General features: G+C 37.3%; 1 protein-coding gene across 1 annotated transcript in view; it reads right to left on the reverse strand.

The window, feature by feature from the left end:
• tox2 (TOX high mobility group box family member 2) overlaps nucleotides 1-6,941 on the reverse strand; it is a 122,642-nt gene extending 115,701 nt beyond the window's left edge. The window contains exon 1 of the mRNA XM_028003381.1: nucleotides 6,811-6,941. The gene's annotated coding sequence lies outside the window, so the exon portion shown is untranslated. The remainder of the gene's footprint in view (nucleotides 1-6,810) is intronic.
• Nucleotides 6,942-24,589: the final 17,648 nt, after the last annotated feature.

Here is a 24,589-nt window from a genome sequence, read left to right on the forward strand (position 1 = left end):
CACTAATAACTGTCAAATACTTCACATAACAAACTATAAACTGTTGCTAATGAGTATCAGCTCATCCTGTTAAAGCTGCTTTTCATAGCATATGCCTACTTTTGAGAAGTTAGGTGATTCAAAAGTGCTTTTTTTGTGTCTGTTCTCATGACAGTATAATCACAATTTTAACATAAATCACATACACATCATCGAAACTTGATAAACAACATTTAATCACTAAACCACAAACTGGTTTCATGTGGGTTTTGCAATAGAACAGAGTGTTACATATTTTCTAATATCTTTGAGTTATAAAAACCATCAGATATGATTTCTATTTAGAGGCATATTCATAAGTCAAGGACAAATGATGTTCTGGAACTGGTATTGTGATTGTCTATAATTGTCTACAACAAGCAAATAACCCAATTGGTTCCAACTTTTAATTTGTCAGACTTTGATTCAAATTTAATTTTGCCAAGAATTTGAAAAAATAAGAAAGATCTGGGTAGGAGAAAGAATAGACCGACTTTACAAATAATTATTTTGGTATTCAGTGATGATCAGAAAGGTTTGTTAGCTCATGCTCAAAAATCTATCGGCCATCTGGAGAGTTTAGATTTGTTGCCTAGCCGACCTGTGACTCAGGCAGCGAGCCAGTTTGATATAACATGATATTTAAAATACCATACTGTGTCCTGATTTGACGAACAGCATTTGAAAGCTTTTTGGAAGTAAAAAATTAGACACAGATTGAAAGGGAAAAATTGTCACAAAATAATGTGTTTAAATTATGGATAAAACAAGAGAGACAGAGATGGAGTAGAAGTGTCAATTCTGAATCAAGTGTTCCTCTATTACTACCATTACTGGAGCATTATGGTTAAACTTTACAAGAAAAGGATAGTTCAGATCTTTTGAAGAAATTTTATTTGCTGTTGTTATGTTATGTGCTGCAGTGAGTAAAATTAAATCTGATGCTACACCTCAAGCCACATTTGCTCCAGTATCCAAAAATTGTTTTTACATGAGTCCAGTTGTGGAAACATTGAATTCACATAGCAGCCATTAGATATCATGGCCTGTCAAGTGAAAGTATATTTTTTTTCCTTTTCTTTTTGGGATAAAATTTTTCAGATGTGTTAAGTATTTCATTTTCTTTCCACATTGATTGTTCACATAATGGAGCTAACCATCTGTTGACTAACTGAATTGGCCAATATTAACTTAGTTGGGCAAGGTTTCTTGATCTGTTTTTCTAGAAATATTCCTGCATTCAGCCCTCCTGTTAGTAGCTGGGAGTCCTTGAGAAGAAACATAACAGGGAGTTTGATCATCCAATCAGTAATGGACTTTAATTAGCATGACAGCTGTCATATTAGCTAAACAAGATAATAAATTAATGGATGCTTTTTCTGAAGTAGACCAAATTTGTTTCAAAATGTATTGCTATACTCTAAAAAGTGTATTTAGGCAGTAGTTCATGTTATGGACTAATTGACATTAATCACACTAAATTCTTTTTGTTTAGTAATATCAACTTACTTTTTATGTTGAATTAATTTTTATCTTAAAGGAACTTTTTACTTTGACTTTATTTGAAATAATTAAGTATTCTAGGTCTGATGTCACGATGCAAGCTTCAGTAGTGACATATCCTGTACTGACTGAGGTGCTGTGCTGGTAGGGGTAGAGCACAACCAACATACGGAGGCCTTAGTCCTTGACACGGCCATTGCAGGTAAAATTTTTGGCCTGATAACATTTGCAGCATGTCTTCCTCCACCCACTTTCCTGTTTAAATGCTCTCAAATACCAACTTAAGCAATTCAATTACGTTGGTTCAACTATTTTCATATTTCAGTGCATAGTCGTGTTCTTTCATGAATGAGGCTGTGTTCCTGTATAAGTGTTATTTAGATTTTTCCATTGAATGAAACACAGCAGTCATATTTATAGTTTAACAGCTTTAATATAAAAAACCCAGTATTTTATGTTGCAATTATTTTTGGAATTGTTTTCAAGGCTTTTTAAACTTCTAAATGAATAAAATAAAATAATTTAAGAGTGACAGAAGAAATTGTATAGCAGAGTAATATAAAACCTATCCATTTGTATTTTTTTATTTTTTGTTAATGGACAATACATATTGATGAACAAAATATAAATATGCAAGATTGTAGCCAGGGCTAATCTCCATCTCTAGTCCTTATGTCTTCAAGTTGATTGAGTGGTCTCAGCTGCAGAATCAACAGAATAATATCACTAGTGTTGAAATCAACAAGTTTTTTTTTTTTTAACTATTATAGGGATAGAAAACTTATTTCCTAAAATAAATATTGATTTGGGAAGATCAATGACACTTCTTACCAAATGTTGAATGTCCTTTGATAATACAAGGTGGATATAACCACACATTCTAATCACCGTTTCTCAAGCTTTCCAACGTTATTTTTACAAAACTCAATTTTATGAGGCAAAGTTATACAGAAGTTTAATTTTAATGTGTTTTGACACATCTACAAGTTACTTTTGTTCTGTTCATTAAATCTCATCTTGCGGTTCCATTAGTCAAAAATGATTCTCTTTAGATAAAATACTTTTTTTGCTGCCTTTGTGGAATTGAAAACATTAATTATGAACATCTGAAGAACCTGAATAATCTTGATTTTCATTTCTCTGTATCTCACTTGTGACAGGAAGCATTTGCAACTGCAGCACATCACTTTAATTGTGGAGAAACCAGCGCCTTAGCAATACTAATCTCATGCAATATAATCAAGGGCACTTTCTCACTGATTTTCTGAAAGCAGTTCCCAACAGCACAAAAGATGTATCTTGGATTTTAGATAAGTGGAAAGAGGAGAGGATCTACAGATTTATACCATCTTGTAAAGTTACATAAGCCACTCTAGGCTCATGACATACTTAAATAAGCAAGGTTATGTAACAGCTCTATAACTGCACTTTACAATTGAGTTGCAAAGCAAGTTAGGTACGAGCACAGGAATTTACAAGTGAAGCAAAACATTGTACCAGATTCCTGGTTTTGTTCTCTGTGTGCATTAAGCAGTGTTTTCACATAAAAATAAAGCTACAGCTGTAAAGTATTCTCCCTCACCCCCCTACTGCTGGTGACTCACAGGAAGTTAAAGGGAAAAGTGAAAAATAAGTCAGAGCTGAACCAACACAAAGCGTGCATGTGCATTGGGACACATACAGACAATGCCCTGAGCATAAAAGAGGGACACAGATATCACTGCCTTTGCTGTGTACCCATCTATTAAAAGCAGAGGGTTACAGAGGGTGTGGTCGTGAGAGGCAGAAGTTATTTATCACAGTTCCATGGTACTGCGGCCCCTTATAAATTCAGAGCAGTGCCTGCTATGAGTAAACCCTTTCATAGACTCATTAATATTTGACAAAAAGCATGGCTTTTTTATTAGATGCACAATTTTACCATTTCTTTTCCCTGGCCTGATGTGAGTCTATTGCCACAGTGCATTACATGGTTTTGCTCTTATCTTACTCGGTTCAGTCACATAAATTCATGGATCTCATTTTCCTCCTTCAGCATGATTGGCATCTACAAAAAGGAAGTGTTTTTCTCATCTCCACAGTCAAAAGTGTTTTGTCCGCCTTTATTGTTACAGTATTTACAAGCATGTCTAATTTGTTTTAACCTCATTTTCATTTGTATTGCTGTGCAGTGTTTGAGATTTTATTTTTCCATCAAAGTTCATGGAAAAGTAAAACCGAAGACAACGGAATCAAATCAACAGCATATTTTTACAAAATGCACAATAGCACAGTTGGTAGCACTGTCACCATGCAGCAAGAAAGTCTTGGGTTCACATCCAGGGTTTCAGTCTTTCTGTATGAAATTTGCTTGGAGTTTCTCCCCGTGCACGTATGGGTTCCTTCGGAGTTTCCTGACTTCCTCCCACAGTCCAAAAGCGTCACTCTTAGGTTGATTGTTTACTTTAAATTGCACAAGACTGACTGGTATGAGAAATACAAGGTAAATCAAGATGGTCTCAAATAAACTACTTTAAAACATCACAGTTTAGAAGCGGATTTTTGCTTCTCTCCTTTCCCTTTCAGTTAAGTTGCGCAGTTTTTACTGCCACACCTCTCTGATCTCCAAAGTCTGACTTTTTTTTTGTTTTTTTTGCTTTATGTGTCAAGAACATTTTGTTGTGACAGTTTCACCAAACACCTTTTTTATAGACACCCCACCCAAAAATAACTAAACTGTCTCTGGAGAGAAATCAATAGATGCTGTTTTGTTTGTGTCAGTATCACATTTGGTTTTGAAAGTGTTGTGATACCACATTGTTTGCTAGAGGGGAAGTACAGAGGGTGGGTGGATAGGCCAAAAAAAGACTAGAATTTCACTTTGAAAACTTCTGATAATTTTTTGTTAAATGACCTTGGTTAAAACCCACATATGGAAATTTGAACGTTTTTGAAGTCTTAGGTTTTGTTATCTTGCAACCTTGCCCAGTTTTTGTAAGGTGGTGTAAACATTCCTGTGAGTGGGAAATGACATATGTAGACATACAGTTAAAACTAAATGTTAGCATACAGTTTTAATGCCTTACATACTTTAGGATTTCAAAAGAATTCAGACTAGATAATTACTAGAATGAAAGAGATTTATTTGGAATTTTTTTACTACTTTGAATGCACAATTTTACATCTATTTTCATACTGTTTGATAAAATTACCTACAAATCTGTATGAGTTGGGTGACAAGCTTTTTGAAATATTTTCTTGGAGTTTTTGGTCCACTCCTCAGGACTGAATTTGTTTACTTGAATTATCTTTTCACTTTGCTTCTGAGTGAATAGATTTCACTCAAAAACAATTCAGATGTCAGCAAAGAAATCTCATAATGAAACATGAGTTCAGAATAAATAAACTTGACTGATGAGAAAGAAGCAATGGCGATAGTTTGTCCACTGGCCATTACAGTTGTTTTGTCTTCTGTGTTTTTGATTCCCCTCCGTTTTTCCATAACCTCACTTTCTGATTGTCAGCACACTGAACAGGCTGTGTGTTTTTTTCTCCTCGGAGAACACTCCACACTCTCTGATATCAGGTCAAGACAATGCTTAAAATCCGACGTCCATTTGAGACGACTAGATCACTCTTTAACACACCACATACAGCAGAAAAATCTCATGAGATTATTTATAGAGGCATCATGATAATCAGAGCATCCTTAATATTGCCAAAAAGGGAAGATTGGGTCAAAAATTAACATTTTCATCTTGCTGTTTCAGCCAGACTGTAGAGGCATTTCAGTCCATTGGCATGATTGTCACAAAGTCTTTTATGTGTGTTCTTGGACTGACATACATAACTCATACCAAAATAATCTCAATTGCCTCTTCCCAGAGGGTCAAAACAGTTTGAATAGCTATTGTTTTTCCTCTTAATCAATAAATTATTATTTGAAAACTGCTTCTTGTGTTAACTCAGTTTGTCTTTATTGAATTTAGTTTGAGCTAAATATTTTCTATTTTAGGTCAATAGTGATTGACCTAAAATAAGAAATGATTCATCTTATTTAATATCAGATCATACCTATTCATCCACTGTATATATCTTAAAGTTTTAAACTCTGTCTATAATAAATGTCTAGGTCCCTACAGCTTTATAATACATACATAAAGCTTTATAATGCATATATAGTATATATATATATATATATATATATATATATATATATATATATATATATATATATATATATATATATATATACTTTTTAAGGATACTTCTTGGCAAATATAATAAAATATTAATTTAAACACCATAGATGTGTCAATATTTTCAATGCAATTTGCACTCATAATGATGCACTATGTATTGAACTATCTTCACAAACTCACTATTAAATGCGCATCATGATAGTATTTGCTACTTTTCAGATTTTTTGCAAACTTGAGTACATACTCTATTAATTTCATGCATTTGTAATAGCAGATTGCTAACATAAGAATATGGGCATAATTAAAATCTATATGATAATTAATTCACTGACATAAAGGATCCAAGACAATCAGGATAAACCTGATTAAAATAATAAGTAGGCCACCACATTTTTAATCCACAAAATGTGATGGAAGATACTGTACTTCCATAACATTGTAAACTAACAATGACAAAAAGGTTCTAAGATGATCAATTATAAAATAAAAGTTTCACTCCCAAAACATTGCTAAATCACTTCTCATGAGCAAAAGCATTTTCTCAGTGGTGAACAAAGCAACTCAAAATCAAACTCATGCTCATATCTCGCCTTCAAAAGGCTCACTGTAACAGTTGCTTTCAGTCTATTATTCCTATCCATAATGTGCACAGGTGCAGCCTAATTCAATTGGAAGATCCTGCCGTGGCTGTACACAAATAACTTGTCTCCATGTTACCAGTAAAGCTGTTGTCATGGAGATGACAAGGCTTACATAAGCTCAAATGTATTTATGTACAAAACAAGTGTATTGTCTTCTTTGTGCTCATTTCATTATTTCATGTTTATACCCACATAGTTTAAATGTAAATTGATTTTTTTGCCTGTCTTTTTCAGACATGCACAGCAGAAAGCATTGTATTGTTTTCAAAATGGTTAGCAAGGTATTAAGTATCTGCTCTCAGGCAGAGACATTTTATGCCATCTGCAAAAGTTGATAACGGTCGTCTGCATTTCCCCTTCGGTATCACTTTCATCTGTATCACTGTGACTTGCTGAGCTACAGCTTTGATATTAAAAGCTCAGATGTCTGGTTTCATAAAAAACAATGAGATGATAAGAAACCTTACCTTTCAGCCAGATATGCACCAGTAATGGAAAAAGTCTTTAGGACCAAGGGGGAGGTTTCTTCATTCACCTAACCTTTACCCTCCCGTCTGCTTCTGGATCCAGCGCCTAGCAGCTTTCAGCACAGGATTAAACAGTTATTGAGAGAGAAGTGGCTTGATTGACAAGTGAAGGTTTCCTCCCTTGTCAGAAGGACCTCTCTTTCTGCCTCACCTTTTTCTTCCTAGCGCTCACCATTCACACTGTAGCATGACTTGAACAACTTCTGAATTCCTTCTGCTGTGAAATACAAGTAAAACTTCGAGAGCCCAACAATTCACACTGGCTGTCTAAAATGACTATTGTTCATGAAATGTGGGAGAAAATTCATAAATAAACTATCAGTAATGTGTTATTCTCTTCCTTTGCCATTTCTATAATGGCCTTGACACAAGGCCTATTTCACCGTGACCATGTCCGGTCTGCGTCAGTGCAGTCTGTAGCAGTCACTCAGCTTAAATGAGGGAATTTTCAGCCTTAGTAAGATATGTAGGAGTGTGTACTTACTGTACATTTATTTTAAGCCTTTAACTGTAATCAGTAGAGAATGAATGCTGGTGGTGAGTATCAAAACTACTTCAAACAAAAAGTTTTAACCAGCTCTGTTCAGTTATGATTTTCTTTGGAGAGCCCCTACAATCACATGCACAGCACTTTGTTTTGAAGTCAGATTAAGCAACATTAAATGAAGGTTCTAAACCATCCATCCATCCATCCATCTTCTTCCGCTTATCCGAGGTCGGGTCGCGGGGGTAGCAGTTTCAGAAGGGAGGCCCAGACTTCCCTCTCCCCAGCCACTTCTTCCAGCTCCTCCGGGGGAATCCCGAGGCGTTCCCAGGCCAGCCGAGAGACATAGTCCCTCCAGCGTGTCCTGGGTCTTCCCCGGGGCCTCCTCCCGGTGGGACGTGCCCGGAACACCTCACCAGGGAGGCGTCCAGGAGGCATCCTGACCAGATGCCCAAGCCACCTCAACTGGCTCCTCTCGATGTGAAGGAGCAGCGGCTCTACTCTGAGTCCCTCCCGGATGACTGAGCTTCTCACCCTATCTCTAAGGGAGAGCCCAGACACCCTTCAGAGAAAACCCATTTCGGCCGCTTGTATCCGCGATCTCGTTCTTTCGGTCATGACCCAAAGCTCATGACCATAGATGAGGGTGGGAACGTAGATCGACCGGTAAATCGAGAGCTTCGCTTTTTGGCTCAGCTCTCTCTTCACCACGACGGACCGGTACAGCGCCCGCTTGACAGCAGACGCTGCGCCAATCCGCCTGTCGATCTCCCGCTCCCTTCTTCCCCCATTCGTGAACAAGATCCCGAGATACTTAAACTCCTCCACTTGGGGCAGGACACCCCCCCTGACCCGGAGAAGGCACTCTACCCTTTTCCGGCTCAAGACCATGGCCTCGGATTTGGAGGCACTGATCCCCATCCCGGCCGCTTCACACTCGGCTGCGAACCGATCCAGCGAGAGCTGCAGATCACGATCTGATGAAGCCAAAAGGACCACATCGTCTAAACCAATTATTTTAACAGCTTAATACATAAATCAGTTGAAGAATCCTTCAAAAGTCAATTTGAACTTTGTATGATCTTCCTACCTGTTTTGCCATCTCTATTTCAAAAAAGACCAAAACAACATCTTTCTACTTCTCCACATTAACATTTATTTAGCATCTACCATAAAACATCTGGCCTGTCCTTGTGGTATCCTGGATGTAAATGTCTTCCTTGTTACCTTTATGAAAGAAACCCTGCTATTTCAGAATAAATTCGATCCTACTTTTTTCCAAACTAACATCTTTGAAGTTCTTAATTGAGTAATTCATGCCTAATCTCCATATTAGAGAACAACAGGTTCTGTCTACCTATGTAAGTATATATGTATCTACTAATAATGTTTTTACTAGAACATGATACAGACATTCTAAAATAGTCAATACTTGGTTGCTTGTTCCTCATTTTTTCATTATTGGCCTGACATGAAACTGCTCAGCTGCAATCTGTCAGTTGCTGAGACGCTGAAGCGGACTGCTGTTGCCCCATCTGCATTTTCGGGTTACATGTAAAAGTGGCTCATTCAAATCATGTTTCCAAATTCTAAAAAGGCTTTCTCCACATGTTTTTGAAATAAGAAACCTATTAAGCAACAATGGAAAAAGTTAGCATATATTAATAAAATTTGTACGGTGACTCTGGGAATTTTTCTAGTAACAGAACTTAAAATTAACTACAATATTTATAAAATGTTAAAAAAGTCAACTGTAACCTCAAATGTAACCTGCTGTTAGAGGAATTGACTTCCTCCAATACCAGCTTCACTTTATAAAATCTCTATAATTTTTAGTCACATCTAATACCTTCTGGCAGTATGGGCACATGCTTTTCAAATAAAATATGCATCCATAATATGATCAAGGTCTTACAAATTGTGGTTAAGAAGTCAATTTATTCGAGCCCTTTTCATGTCTGAAAAATATATAATTGAATTTTGAAAGTTTTTTTTTTTTTTTCTCTCTCTTTTTTATTTTACCCCTCCAGGGGGTCTTTTGTGGGCTCTAGTGTCCCTTATATAACAGTAGGCTGACAGGAAAGGGGGAAGGAAAAGACATGCGGCAAATATCGTTGGGTCCGGGAGTCGAACCCGCGACGGCCGCGTCGAGGACTCAAGGCCTCCAAATATGGGTCGCGCTAACCCCTACGCCACCACGGCACGCCCGAATTTTGAAAGTTTAACTGATTTCTGTTTATTTTATTCTTTAAATACTTAAGCTAGAAAATACTCCACTGCAGAATTGCATTTAAACAGTCAACATTCTCCATCATAGGAACCATCATTCAAAATATGCCCAGTGAAATAAAACTCATTAGAGACTATGAAACCTTTACCTCTAAAGCATTGGCTATAATTAAGCAAGATTTTACCCACCCTAACACTTATGCCTCTTTTAATGGAGTCAGATTTTTCAGGCTCAGATGAATGCACTGGTGTGCATTTGCACATTCAATTATTCATGTGATATTGGTCCTTTACTGCTAAAAGTTTCCTAATGTTATACTGTTTTTATGTTTTTATGGCTAGATTCCCCCATCAGGAACTGGAGTAGCAAATTAGAAAATTTGGTATATATTCTGTGTGCAGAACATGTGTACTTAAAGTTCACTGTATAACTCCTTAGTTTCTGATAAATAAAGTACAAAATAATAGCAATGATTCTGCCACGTTTAAAGCTGGGCTGTCTTCCTATTGCTGCACTGCCCCCCCATCAGTGACCTAATACAAGCGCTCTGTATTTCAAAAATTCCTGAATTTCTAAAATAAAATTAATAAAATAAGAGTAAATGTTACACTGGGAATGTTATGTATTTAATCAATTTATTTTGCATAATTTGTTTATACCGTGTTTTGAACTTCTTTAGTTTTTGTTTCCCTCTGTAAATTCCTTAGGATACCAAGATGTTTTTGAAACATCTTGGTATCCTACTTTTCCTTGAAATTTTGAAAACATTTAAGGATTAACATTTTGATTTATGATTATTTTAACATGTTTTAAACTGTGTGCTTGAGTTATGGGGTATTATGATGTTTATGTTTTCATTGAAATTTTGTCTTCATTTTAACATTGCGGTGAGCCTTTTCTTTGGGTTTCCGAGTTGCTTTCTCCCCCTTTTACAAAGTGTTGTTATCCTATTGGCCACACAAACAGATGAAACATAAAAGGTAATAAAATCCTTCGTATTCTGAAGTAATGAGTTACGTTGACTTGACAAAGGCTCTGCCAAAGATATTTTGTAGGAAAACGGAGGAAAAGAGATGAGATAAAATGTCAAATCTGATGTGTTCACTTGCAATGCAAGCTTTGCAGGCATAAATTAAGATGCAGTTATGTTTCAGCATGTCAAGTCCTGCTTTTCTTAAAACTTGACAGTTTAAAATAAAGAGAAAAATGGTTCAAAAAGAAAGTAATGGTCATCTTAAAGACTCTGTCAGATAGTGGAGAGAAGCAGGCTTTCTATCAATAGGAATGGACAAAGTGTTAGAACATAAATTTTAGAACTGGACTTGTCTTCCTGTCTTTCTTAGCCATTTAGACGCACCTGTCCACAGTCAGAGCCTGTTAGAAGATTTACTGTTGGTCGGGGAATTTGTTGCTGAGCGATGCATCAGGGGTTGTCATATAAAATCTAAGCACTTTCCCCTGACTAATTTAATCACAGACTTTTATGGAGGCATCAGCTAACACAGAGAAAGGCAGAGTGAAAGACTATAATTGGCGTTCTTTCATTAAAAGTAATATATGGAATATGTGGTATAATTACACCAGTTGGGTAATGGCCTATGAACGACTGAAATGCTAACATGTGGTGATGGGTTTGATGCATGTTCATCACGGGGGAATTTGCACCGTATTGACACGTGACTTTCCTTGGGTGGTATGTCAGTTGTGCTTGTCAGACATTAAGTTGTGTGGTTTTCAAAACCTACCGACTCATTGTGACCATCCAACAAGGTGAAATGACTGAAAACCTGGCCTTCCCAATAAATGAAACTTAGCAGAAATAGTCAATTATGAGTAATTTGTGTGGGTGATGTCTAAGTTAAACTCTACCATCATTAAAGGGCTTTTGAACAGTCTGGAAACCCTCTTATGCAATTGAGCCGGTTAAATAGAAACTGTTTTTTCCTTTGCAGTTTGTTGGCTGCTTTCATTTCACCATCTGCTTGACAAGAGATGTGACAGATTTTTTTTTCTATTGTGTCCTACTTCAAACATTAAAGACTCAACAAGAGAGATGTGCAAGTAACATTGCTAACTGTCATTCTCAGAAATGTTATGCTCCATATTACAAGCTGCAATTTTAATGAAGGAAAACCAATTTAAAGAATCACAACAAATGATAGCACACATAACTCATAATGATAATCATCATGCATGTTAAAATGAATATAGTCTTAATTTTAATTTATATTTTGATCTTTTATTTTTAAAACATAGGCTGTGGGTTGTTATTGGGGTTAAAACGTATCACTTCAGGTTATTATTACTTTTATCTCCCATAAATGCACACATTCTAACACTTCTTTCTTGGCATCATCTGGCTAATTTATTTTGAAACTACAGTTACTTCTTCATGACATATTGCACATTAAATAGTAAGTGTGTGTTTATGCAGATACAAAAATAATTATTTGCTGTAAACCTGGCAGTTTCCGGATGGCATGGAAGCTGACACTTTGCAGGCAACATACTTACCATACCCTGGGCCTTTCCAAACACATCAACCCTCTCATTTCTCAGTTTCCTTGTTTAACCAATAAGAAAAATATGCTTCTTTGTAAAATTTAAGTGTATAGGCGTGCTGGCGTGCATGGAGGTGTATGTGTATCTGATACAGTGTAAGGACCATTTTCCTGATACTGGACTGACTGCTCTTTATGGGGCAAAATAAATGGAAGTCAATGCAAAGAAATATATACAGTGTGTGTTTTTTGCTTGTAGAGGATACTGCAAGGATGCAACCAGGATAGAAGCAACACTAAGCAAGCTGGGGCAAAATAACTGAGGACAAAAAAGGGGCAAAAGAAAAATTAAGAGCAGGGGCACCCAAGTTCAACCCTTGAGAGTTGCTAGCTTGTACCTTTCCCATCTCCAAAAGCATCTGCATCAAATGGCTTAATGTCCTCATATGCAATTCCCTGATTGCTTTAAACCTGATAGCAATCCAGTCAATTGATGCTAATGTCCTGAAGACAGGATACACCAAAATGTTGACACAAAAGCTCTCAAGGACTTGACTTGAATATCCCTCAATTATTCAAGTCAAGGAGCTAGAGGGATATAGAACTAGCAGAATATTAGAAAATACAACAGATCATGACGCCATTCCTCAACACCGAATGTCTTCAAAAAGGTCATTTTAAATTTTCAAAATATGACTTGTTAACTTTTAATTAACACAAAACCTCTTACAGATCATATTGAGTGTATCACCAGTAATAAAAAAAATAGTTTTATAACAAAGGTCGGATTTTCTCAATTTGTAGATTTAATATGCTGCTGTGATCTAACGTCAGACAGAAAGGCAAAAACCAAAGAATACTGTTGATATGTACACTCAAATTTTCCATCATCTTCTTCGTCATAAAATGTTACTTGAAACAAGATGCAAGCTGTGAGAGGGTTTGCATTTGTGTTACTGGGACAGAGAAGGGGCGAACATGAGAAAGAGAACAAAACTGAGGAGGACGACGTTCCACAACCCACCAACAAACGCAATGTGACAAGATGGTTACTTTCTCCCTCTGCTGTGACAGTTAATTCTGGACAAGGAAAAATGTCAAAAATGTTTAGCTGCGCTTGAGCGAAGTTAATTACAGAGCCCTAGGCAACTCAAACTAGGGCTGCTAATGGCCCTGACTCACAGATAAAGCTCCATTTACCAAAACTGTTTTAAAGCTACTAATCTGATTTACTTAGAATCAAATGTTTTGGCAGCAGCTGTTAGATTTTTACTGTTAGGTTTAGACTCACAGCACATAGCTGTCTAACTTTATTTTACCTGTTTTCAAGTGTTTTTATAATGTTTTCTCACTCAGTGTTGCATTTTGAGCATGCATGAGAGACACAACTGTATTTGTGCAAGAAACTATAGTCTCAGCTCCAGTTTGACATTCATGCTCCAAACTGCCACCCTTTGACATTTAGACCCTCTGACCACCTACAAAACAGTCACTTTCTTTCTTTGTCTTTGCTTCTGCATCTACCACTCGGTGTCTTTTTCTCTTTCCTTCCTCTGAGGTCAGCGAACCACACTGTTAGTGTTTTCAATCCGCTCTTACACGTCTTTGTGGTTGCTTCATTTCCTTCCAACAGGTCTCTCTAGTGCTGTTGCACTGACACGCAAAAGCCTATAAAGAATCAAGACATCAGGGGCCTAAGCAAAGACAAGTCAGTCCTAGAGATCATGACCCCAGAGTTGGCCACTGAAATGAGCAATAGTAGAAAACTCAGTAAATTACCAGGGTGGTGTTCCACTCACTGTAATTATGTTATCTGTAGCTTGAACTTGTGAAGCAAAATTAGTCAGCCAAATTTTTTGCTGACACATCTGCTGAATTATTGTATTTTTCTTTCTTACGGATGTGATAATAGACATAGACTTAGACTGACTTTATTGTGATTTTGCATGCACAGGGTGTATACAGAACGAAATTTCGTTGCATATGGCTCAGGACAGTGTTTTGAGCTTCCAATGTTGTGAGGTTATTCCAGAATAAAATAAAATACAGTATAAAATATGAATATAAATATGAATATAAAATATAAAGTGCAGGACTGACAGTAAAATGGAAGTTACTTAGCTATGTATATGTGCAAGGTATGAAGTGGAGACCAGTTTTTGAGTGCAGTCCAGTAAAGAGTTCAGCAGTCTGATGGCAAGTGGGAAAAAGCTGTTTCGGAACCTGGTGGACCTGCACCGGATGCTGCGGAACCTCTTTCCAGAGGGCAGCAGGGAGAACAGTCCATGGTCGGGGTGTGAGGGGTCACTGACGATGTTTCGGCCTCGGGACACGCAGCGCTGGGATGAAATGTCCTGAATGGAGGGAAGGGGGGCCCCGATGATCCTCTCTGCTGTCCGCACCACTCTCCTCACGTTCTTCCAGTCGGAGGCACTGCAGCCTCCACACCACACAGAGAGGCAGCTGGTCAGAATGCTCTCTATGGTGCTTCTGTAGAACGTCTTGAGGATGGGCGGGGCAGGTGTGCTCTTCTCATCCTCCGCAGGAAATACAAGCGTTTCTGTGCCCTCTTGACCAGAGACGTGGTGTTCACAGTCCAGGTGAGGTCGTTTGTGATGTGCACCCCCAGGAATTTGGTGCTGCTGATCACCTCCACAGCCGAGCTGTTGATGAGCAGTGGAGCGTGGCTGGGCCGGTTCTTCCTGAAGTCGACGATCATCTCCTTCGTCTTGTCAACGTTCAGGATCAGGCTGTTGTCTCTGCACCAGTCCACCAGCTGCTCCACTTCCTCTCTGTAGTCCAGGTCGTTGTCATCTCTGATGAGGCCCACCACCGTTGTGTCGTCCGCGAACTTCACGATGTGATTGGTGGCGAACCTGGGGACGCAGTCGTGTGTCATCAGAGTGAACAGCAGAGGGCTCAGGACGCAGCCCTGAGGGGAGCCTATGGAAATTGAGGAATTTGAGGAAAAACGCTGGAGATTAGGAAAAAAATGGATACTCATGATTTTGTCTTCCAAATTTTAAAACAATTTAATATCTTGTTTGTATATTTTTAGTGTGAATATGAAGATACTTAAAAGGGGAGTACAGAACTTTTATATAAAATATAATTTTTATACATTTGTTAAAACTGTCACCATGTTGTGTATGTTATGACACAATCTGTGAAAAGACTGATATTTTTCTCCTCCTTTCAGAACTACTATTGGCGTCTGAAAAATGCACAGCTTCTGACTAAAGACAACCAGTCAGAGCCAGGAGGAGTGTCTTAGCACTGTCTAGCAATCTCGTGCTCAAAATGTGATATCCGCTATCATCAGTGGCCATGCCAACTACCTTGAGCATTCATGACAGGCTGTGCTAGGTGAAGACATGGAGCCTTTATAAGTTATTTTTATTTTTCACCTTGACCAATAAGCATTCAAAGAGAAAATCTCAAACAATATATGTCTGTTTAAACCTAAAACTTGATTTGCTTTGGAAGCTTTTCCAACATGGCACCTTTTCCATGTGCCATTTTGTTTCTGGGTGTTGGTGGATGGCATTTTTACTTTATATCTTCAGAACATTGCAGCCACAGTCTGGCAGCCACAGTCAACTATATTCATACACTTGCGGTGCACATTTGCTTTTTGAATGAATATGGCTGTCAGCCTTGTAAATACCATAACAAAAGAACACACTCCTTTGCATTGTGTTTCACTTTGCTTCAGCATCACGCGCTCACCACCCCTTGACTAATTTTGTGTTTGAATCAAAAACAAAAGCTTTTTGAATCTCCTCACAGGCCCGTGGTGGCTTTACAGCACATCTAACTATGCTAATTTGCTCTTGCATGATTATTTTGACCAATTAGAATCAGAAAAAGAGGAGTTAGCGAGGTGTTAAAGATTAATTAGTCATAAAAATGTTTATTAGTCTCCAAATTTAATCTAACAGAATACAATGAGATTACTGGGACAAATTAGTTATGTGTAGCATTCTTAATCATCTTGGCTGCAGAAGGAGTAATGACTGTCACCACTTACAATGTGCTATATCCACTTACACTGCTGTACTTCACAGTTAGAAAACACCCTTCCTTATCATTCTTCCTCATAAATGGAGCTGTAACTCATATATTATTTTCCTTATTGATGAGCTAAAATCATACAAATCATATACAAATGAATTCCTTCAAATTATACTTTTCATAATTTAAAATAACAAAACAACATCAACAATACCTGCACCAGAATCTTATGGTGAATTAGCTGTGACAGCATTTTTACTTCTGCTGCGCTGCACTAGTAATTAAAATATTGCATTGCACTGATTTGCATTATGTGAGCAGTGTGGGAAACTGCATCTTTCAGTGTAGTTGATTGCACTGGTGATAAAAAGGGAAAAAAAGAGTGTGTTACAGCACTAAAGAGCATGTGGGTGTTTTCTCACATTTTGTAGAATCATGCAGTAAAATAACACTAGGAGTGGTTTCATGCTGAGCAAAATCTGGATCCATAAAGCACAATAATTAGCCACAAAAAGGTGAGTGCAGATGAAAGCATTGCAAATTACATATCTTATTTTGGCAAGGAAAAAACTTTAGATCTTTGTTATCAATCTCCTTATTGACAAAATAAAGAGCTAAAGTTTTGTTGCTTTGTTCCAAAGAACAGGCCCTTGGCATGTATGTCTCATAAAAGAGTGGAGGTGAAACATGAAACCTGCAGAAATCACACATCAGTGTTTTTTTCACATAACAGTCTAAGAAGGTAACAGTTTTATCAATAGAAAAGTTAGATGGTTTTTACCCATAAACCTTTCCTATATGTTGATCTGTTTGTTACTGCTTGCCCTACTATATAGGAAAATGCACCACAAGCATATTTAGAAGAAAATTGGTTTGCATGTTGACAGTAGTGTGAGACAGAAACACTGCTTAACAGAAAAAAAAAAAAAAAGTAGTTTGTTGTTAGAGTATTGTAGTTTGAAAAGGTAATAAGATTTTTGCTTCTTTATGGATACTGCTAGCCTGGTAAAAACCAGTTTTACACTCATCTGAGTGTTCTAATGTCATTTGTTCTAATGTGTGACAATGGTGTCATGAGACCTGAGTTCTAAAATGTCCACTGTACTACTACAAGTGTAAAGTCCCAGTTCGACACTATGAAGCTTCCCAAAAATTCCCTGCTTTTCTGTTTGCTTCCATTTTTCAATCTAAACATTCCATGTTTAGATTTTGTAGGCTTGTGGAAAAGCAGACTGATTGATTCTCAACCAAACTGGTTTTCAAGCAAAAGTCTGGTGAGTGTTGAAATGAAGGGAATGAAAGAAAACTAAACCATTCACAACATTGTAAGAAAACTTTCCAGGGAGAAAATTCAATACAACACATTATTATTTTACTCAGCATAATTTAGTTTAATTGTATAACACCATTTCACAACAAAATTATCAAAATACCTTTCAAGACTAATTTAACCAGTTAATAGAAATCAAGCACTATCCAATTATATGGACAAATTCATATTCAGTTACCAAATATGGGTAGTAACTAGCTAAAGTTAGCCACTAGCATTTGTTTACTAGCATTCATTTGAGTATATATAGTACATATTTTTAAAACATACTTTAAGGAGTAGTTGCATGGGATTTTTTACTTCTGCTTGATCAATGTCATTTTTAAGTAATGCTCTTACCGTATTTTCCGCACTATAAGGCGCACCTAAAAACCTTCAATTTTCTCAAAAGCCGACAGTGCGCCTTATAATCCGGTGCGCCTTATAAATGGACCAATATTGAGCCACAACAGGTCTCGCAAATACGGTAAGCAGCCGCCGACTTCATTTTCCCCCGTGGAAGAAGAAACGGGAAAGCAGACGCCGACTTTATTTTCCCCGTAGAGGAAGAAACGGAGAAAAGCAGACGCCAACTTCATTTCCCCCGTAGAAGAAGAAACGGAGGAAAGCAGACGCCAACTTCATTTCCCCCGTAGAAGAAGAAACGGGAAAGCAGACGCCAACTTCATTTTCCCCGTAGAAGAAGAAACGGGAAAGCAGACGCCGATGCAGCCAGCAGTGCAAGCTGGGTTTTGTGTAAAGACCCCAAAATGGCTCCTATTAAGAGACACGCTTACAACGCAGAGTTTAAGCTCAAGGCGATCAGTCACACAGTAGAACACGGGAATGGGCTCTTTGCACCTGCTGCGCTGACGTCACAACCGCAAGCGCAAATGCGGCTCTCTTTTTTCGCTTTGAGTTACCATGACAGCTAGAAAAGACAAAGTCTTATTTCAGACGCAAATAAAACAATACTATGAACATTGCTGTCTTCCTAATATAATGGGCTTTTAAGTTTTCATGGATTTCCAAACGATCCTGAATTAAGAAGACGGTGGCTTGTAAATATTCGTGCTACCAGTTAAAGCTAATGCAGCACAGCAAAGTTTACAGCCTTCACTTCACTCCGGATCAACTTCTTCAGCCTAAAGCAGAAGGTAAAGGAGCTTTCTGTGTTATTTCCATGGAATCACTTCTGTATTCAGCCTGAAAGAGTTTATGGGAACCAGAGAGCAGACCAGAGCCTGACAGCCGAGCTACTGATCCGCCTGTACAAACCGCTGTGAACACCGTCCTGCTTCACAAGAAGCATGCAAAACTAATAAAGCGAAGTAACACGGAAACCTTAAGGAACACGGCCATATTTTTCTAAAAGCAACAACTCTTAACCTGAACAGTCAGCTGAACTAGAACTCCGACACCAGAGCTAATGTTAAGCTATGGGCTTGTTGTTCCTCAGGCTTCAGAAGCAAAAAGCCTGAACCGTAAATTCCCCGTTACTTGGTCTCTGACACTAACGACAATAAACCACGTAATATACTTGAACATAAGGTAAAAACATTGTCCGTTAATGAATGATGAAAAATGTTTAGATACTTAAATAGCACATTTTTACAAGAAAAATGTCCGGCATAAGCTAAAGCTAATGTTAGCCACAAAGTTTAAAGAAAGTAAAACTCACCTTCGTATCTGTGTATAACAAGGCGAACCTGTTAAAACCTTTCTCCAGATTATTGTCGGGGCTTCGGCTTGATGTACATCATTAAGCTGAGGTGCAAAGAGCCCATAGAGCAGCAGCGAGAGAATTTAACATGAACAATCAATGGTGCGGAAGTGGAGGAAGCAACAGCTGTTCATTTTGGGAATGAACGGAGTTTTCAGAACGCTGGTTTGTAATCTATTAATAAAGTTTGACTGACCTATCTGACTATTTTGTTGACATTCCCTTTATCGCAGTTCCATCTAAGGGATGCATAACGTAACCCCAGCCTCTACTGTAGCGTCTTGCCTTATATATGAAAAAAGTTTTAAAATAGGCCATTCATTGAAGGTGCGCCTTATAATGCGGTGCGCCTTATATATGAAAAAAGTTTTAAAATAGGCCATTCATTGAAGGTGCGCCTTATAATGCGGTGCGCCTTATAGTGCGGAAAATACGGTACTTGTTTAGAGAAGAAGAGCACCACAAGTGTACAAAACAGACTGAGCTTACAATTTATGAAAGAGATTTTTTGTTTGTATTCAAGATCCATTGTTCTAATGTTATTTTCTATCTGCTGAGCCTGCAGAGTCAAGTAAATATGTAGTTCAAAGTACTTTCTTTGTTCTGACACAATACTTACCTTAAGTATTGGGTTCAAAACCTTTACATTATAAAAAAATTTAATTTGGAAATGTTTCTTTCTTCAGCCCAAATTTGTTATTTTGTGATGTTGTTACTAATCATCTTATCTTGAATGTGAACAAAATAAACAAGATGATTGTAGATTTCAAAAGAAACAGGGTTAGGGCAAATCCTATTTTCATCACAGGAAAAGAAGCAACAGTGGTTGAGGAACACAAATACCTCGGTGTTCATTTGGACAAGAGACCGGACTGGAGACTCAACAGCTAAGCCATATGTAAATTGGATTTAAGTGTCATAAAGATTAAATTTTTTGTTGTGCTATTAAATGTATAGATGGTATTGTGTTTCAGGGCTCTTTGAATCACTATAATTAATTTCAGAGAGCTGGGTTGATTAGTTTGTCTGGTGAGCTCAATTAAAGGAAATCTACTTAAGAAGGATGTTCCACATTATTAAGCAGGCCACAGGTTTCAAGCAATATGGGAAAGAGAAAGGATCTTTCTGCTGACGAAACTCATCAGATAGTGTAGGGCCGTATGACGAGGTATGAAAACATTAGATATTTAATGAAAACTGAAGTGGTATTGTACTGTGAAGAGATTTGTGGCAGATTCAGAACAAAGATGGGTTTGTACAGATAAAGGCATAATCAGGAAGGTTTCTGTTAGACAAATTAATCGGATTAAGAGAGCAGCTGTTAAAATTCCCTTACAAAGCAGCAAACAGTTATTTGAAGCTGCTGTTGCCTCTGGAGCCTCAAGGTGGAGGATCCTCCAGAGGCTTCCGGTGCATGAACCTACTATTCGGCCACCCCTAACCAGAGGTCACAAGCAGAAACGGTCGCAGTGGGCCCAGTCGTACATGAAGATTAATTTTCAAACAGATTTGTCCACTGATGACTGCTGTGCAACCCTGGATGGTCCAGATGGACGCAGTAGTGGATTGGTGGTGAATGGCCACCACATCCCAACACGGTTGTGATGTCAGCAAGGAGGTGGTGGAGTCATTTTTTGGGCCGAAATCATGGGGAGAGAATCATTGGTCGGCCCCTTCAGAGTCCCTAAAGGTGTGAAAATGACCTCAGCAAAGTATATGGACTTTCTGACTGATCACTTTCTTTCATAGTTCAAAAGGAAGAGCCGTACCTTCTATAGCAAAATCATCTTCATGCATGACAATGCACCATCTCATGCTGCAAGGAATACCACTGTATCATTTGCTGCTATGGGCATTAAAGGGGAGAAACTCATGGTGTGGTCATCATCCTCCTCTGACCTCAACCCTATTGAGAACCTTTGGAGTTTCCTCAAGCAGAAGATCTGAGGGTAAAATGCAGTTCATATCAAAACAGCAGCTCTGGGAAGGTTTTCTGGTATCCTGCAAAGAAATTCAAGCAGAAACTATCTATAAACTCACAAGTTCAATGGATGCAAGAATTGTGCAGGTGATATCAAAGAAGGGGTCCTATGTTAACATGTAACTTGGTCTGTTAAGATGTTTTTGATTGAAATAGCGTTTGAATTTAGTATATGTGACCATTTAATGCTGCACATTCAAAGAATGACTGTTTGCAGTTCTTTATAATCCATAAAATGTTTAGAAAATCTGCTGTGCATAATAATTTGGAACAGTGCATTTTGAGTTTTTTATTTTTGAAAAAATTATTGTTCTCATGGGGATCTTTGTTCAGTAAAACTTGATTTATACTGTAATAGTTCATGACTGACCATCATTTGCATTGACTATTTAAGAAAATCTGAGAAAATATCACTTGCATAATAATTTGGAACATGGTGTACACAAAGGGACAAACAGGCTGTACAGTACATCTTGTTGAAGCGTAGGTCCTTCAGCAAAATATTGCAGATCTTCTATAAGTCTGTTGTTGAGAGTGTGATCTTTTCTTCCATCATTTGGTGAGTTAGCAGCATCAGAACCAGTGATTTAAAACAGCTAAACAACTTGATAAAGAAGGCATGTTCAGTTCTTTGGGTTACTCTGGAACCTCTAAAGGTTGTGGTGCAAATAAAATGTTTTAATTAAATCAAGAAAATTGTGGACAACCTTGAGCATCCTCTTCATGACACTGTCATACAACAACAGTGTTGTTGTAAAGGCTTCAGCAGATTCGTTGCAATACAGACCGCTGGAGTAGGTCCTTCATGCCCACAGTCTTCAACATCTACAACTCTTTGAAGAACCTTGAATAATAAGAGTTACAACATATCATTTCCCTTTGGGATCAATAAAGTATTTTTGAATTGAATTTATAAACATTAGCAGAGGCCAAACAATAACAAAATCAATATGCTAACTGGTGAATTATATTATTTTCAACATATGCATTTGACTAGACAAAACATAATATATAAACAAGTTCTTAGCTCAGAATCTTAGTTCAGAATTTTTAAGTGCTGAACTCTGAAAACGAATCAGTTTATCTTAAACAGGCCAAAATGTACTCAGATTTGGCTGTTGTTGAGAATGAATTGGCATAATATTGGTGGGTGACAATATAGACCTAATGATGCATGTTGTCATTGCTCTTTCTACATTTTATGATGAAAAACTTGCACAAATGTTTAAGCATTACAAAATTGTACGAAATCCATTTCTTTGTTCAAATAGAGCAGCAAAATGCTTTGGGAAAATGTGGCAAATAACTGCTTTTGAACATCTCCCAGTCTATTTGTAAATCTACTCGTGGCACACAGATCCCATAGCAGAAGCAACTTATTCTAATCAAAGAGAAATACAGGTACAGCTCACTCACAAATCATTGAAAACATTCTGATTCCTTTTCAGTTTTTGTAACTTGTACAAAATTTCTTTCAGCAGAAATGATATAGGACAGCAATAATGTCCAGCACTAATTTAATACCTCATTACCATAAGCTTGCTGCAATGCATGCATAATAAATAGTTGTATCTTTTACATGGCTCAGGCATATGGTTGGGAGACTGGATTCTCTTCAAACTGCACCAAATTTGCATGATAGGATGTGAGAGTTGGATGGATTTGGGGATTATATGAAACACAGTTTTCATTTTCAGTTCATTGTACTTAGAAGAGGTATCACATTTACACAGATGGCAAGGAATTTGGAAATGCACATCCTCTATGATTCTCAAAATGTGCAGGAGAAGAAAAAAAGCCACTTCAAAGACTTTATACTCTTTACTGTTTTTTTTTTCATGCTCTGCTCTGCTCTCTAACACTTTTTTAATGGGCTACAGCTTTGTGCAGCTTAAATGGGGCAGATCATTATTGTTATTAATCTTTAAACCACATGGTCACAGCTTCATGATATGTTTTCATGTTCCTGAAGCCTTCCAGAACAGTCATGCTGTTTATTATCTTTAGATTTTTGGAAGGTCAGCTTGAGGAAGATATGTATTACTGCACAGATGACTGGCAATGCCTTCTCATTGCATAGCCTCTGTTTTGGTGCTTGAAGAAAACGATACGTTTTATTGCCAAGATGGGTTACAAAAAATGGTGGATGTTGTGTGCTTGTATATATAAATGTATATATGCAGTTCTTACAAAAATTACAGAAATTAATTTATATTACATCCTAAGCAGTCTCATTTAATGGGATACTTTTCAAAATGCTGCTCACATTTTAAATCATCTTGCAAGAGGTTTTGAAAAGATAGCAATAATATTTCATTAGCGCAAGCAAAGGAAAACTCGATTAGCTCAGAGTCTCTTCACATAGATTTTATCTCAAGTCTTGAAGAGCGTGATCTTTGGGTTGCCCCAGATTTTAGTTTCATGTTTAAAGACTCCCACAATTATGAGCGCTAACCTCCCTCACTTCTGCTGTCAATTTGAATTTGTGTTTTTCCCTCTAAAATCTGATTCAATTTTTGACCAGTACAAACACCAATGGCCAGTGAATGTTGATTTACAGTGATGTCAGGATCGGGGGAGCAGTTTTTTTTTTGTTCAAATGTAATTAAAGACAGATTTTTTTTGTTATTACCTCTTGCAAGATACCTTTGTAATTTCAAATCTTGTGTTTGAATAATTTTGAGCCTAACTGTAACGCTGTATGAAATAGCTTAATGACTTTCTCACTATTTCTTTCATGAAATTGCAGATGTAGAATATAACTGCAAGTAGCTTGTGCTGAGTGTTTAGCAGGCTAAAAGGCTATTAATAACCTTACTAAATAAACTCATTCTTATATGTAACCTAATTAAAACAACTACTTGAAATATACCATGGTACACAAGTTAACTATCTTACCATTTCATATGTGAAAGGTTTAGAGACGTCTGATTAGGCTGTCAAATGGTTCCAAATGTCTAACTGTGAGGAATGAAGAAGCTCCCTAGTCTCTTCACTAACCCTAGAAACTGGGTCACAGCTTAAACAAAACAATTGGATAAAAATCCCCTTCAGTTTTAGAGTATACTGATATCAAGCTCTATGATATTTTATTTGACTCTACATATGAAACACAAGACAGACTTAAAATTCAAGCAACAAATGTCACTTAGTCCAAAAACTTGGACAAAGACCCACTTTTACACAAATACGGTAAATGTAAGAGATAGTAGGTTCCAAGATAATAAAAGCACAACAAAACGTAACTAGTGAACTTCCTCTGATTTTGACTGAACCATTTTGCGAGGCCTTATGCCACTATCGTGGGTTTTAAATGAGCATTACAGCAATTATTAAGGAAAACTGTTTGGTTTTATTTTAAACCCAAATGTGCTGTGTTGGAGATTTTGTGTTACTATCAGACAAAAGAGATTTAGTTTTAGTTCACACTATATAGTGATTGTATATCTTAAATTCAATAACAACTCAATAGTACAA

The sequence above is a fragment of the Xiphophorus couchianus genome, chromosome 20 (genome assembly GCF_001444195.1).
Source record: "Xiphophorus couchianus chromosome 20, X_couchianus-1.0, whole genome shotgun sequence".
In the NCBI taxonomy this organism is placed as follows: Eukaryota; Metazoa; Chordata; class Actinopteri; order Cyprinodontiformes; family Poeciliidae; genus Xiphophorus; species Xiphophorus couchianus.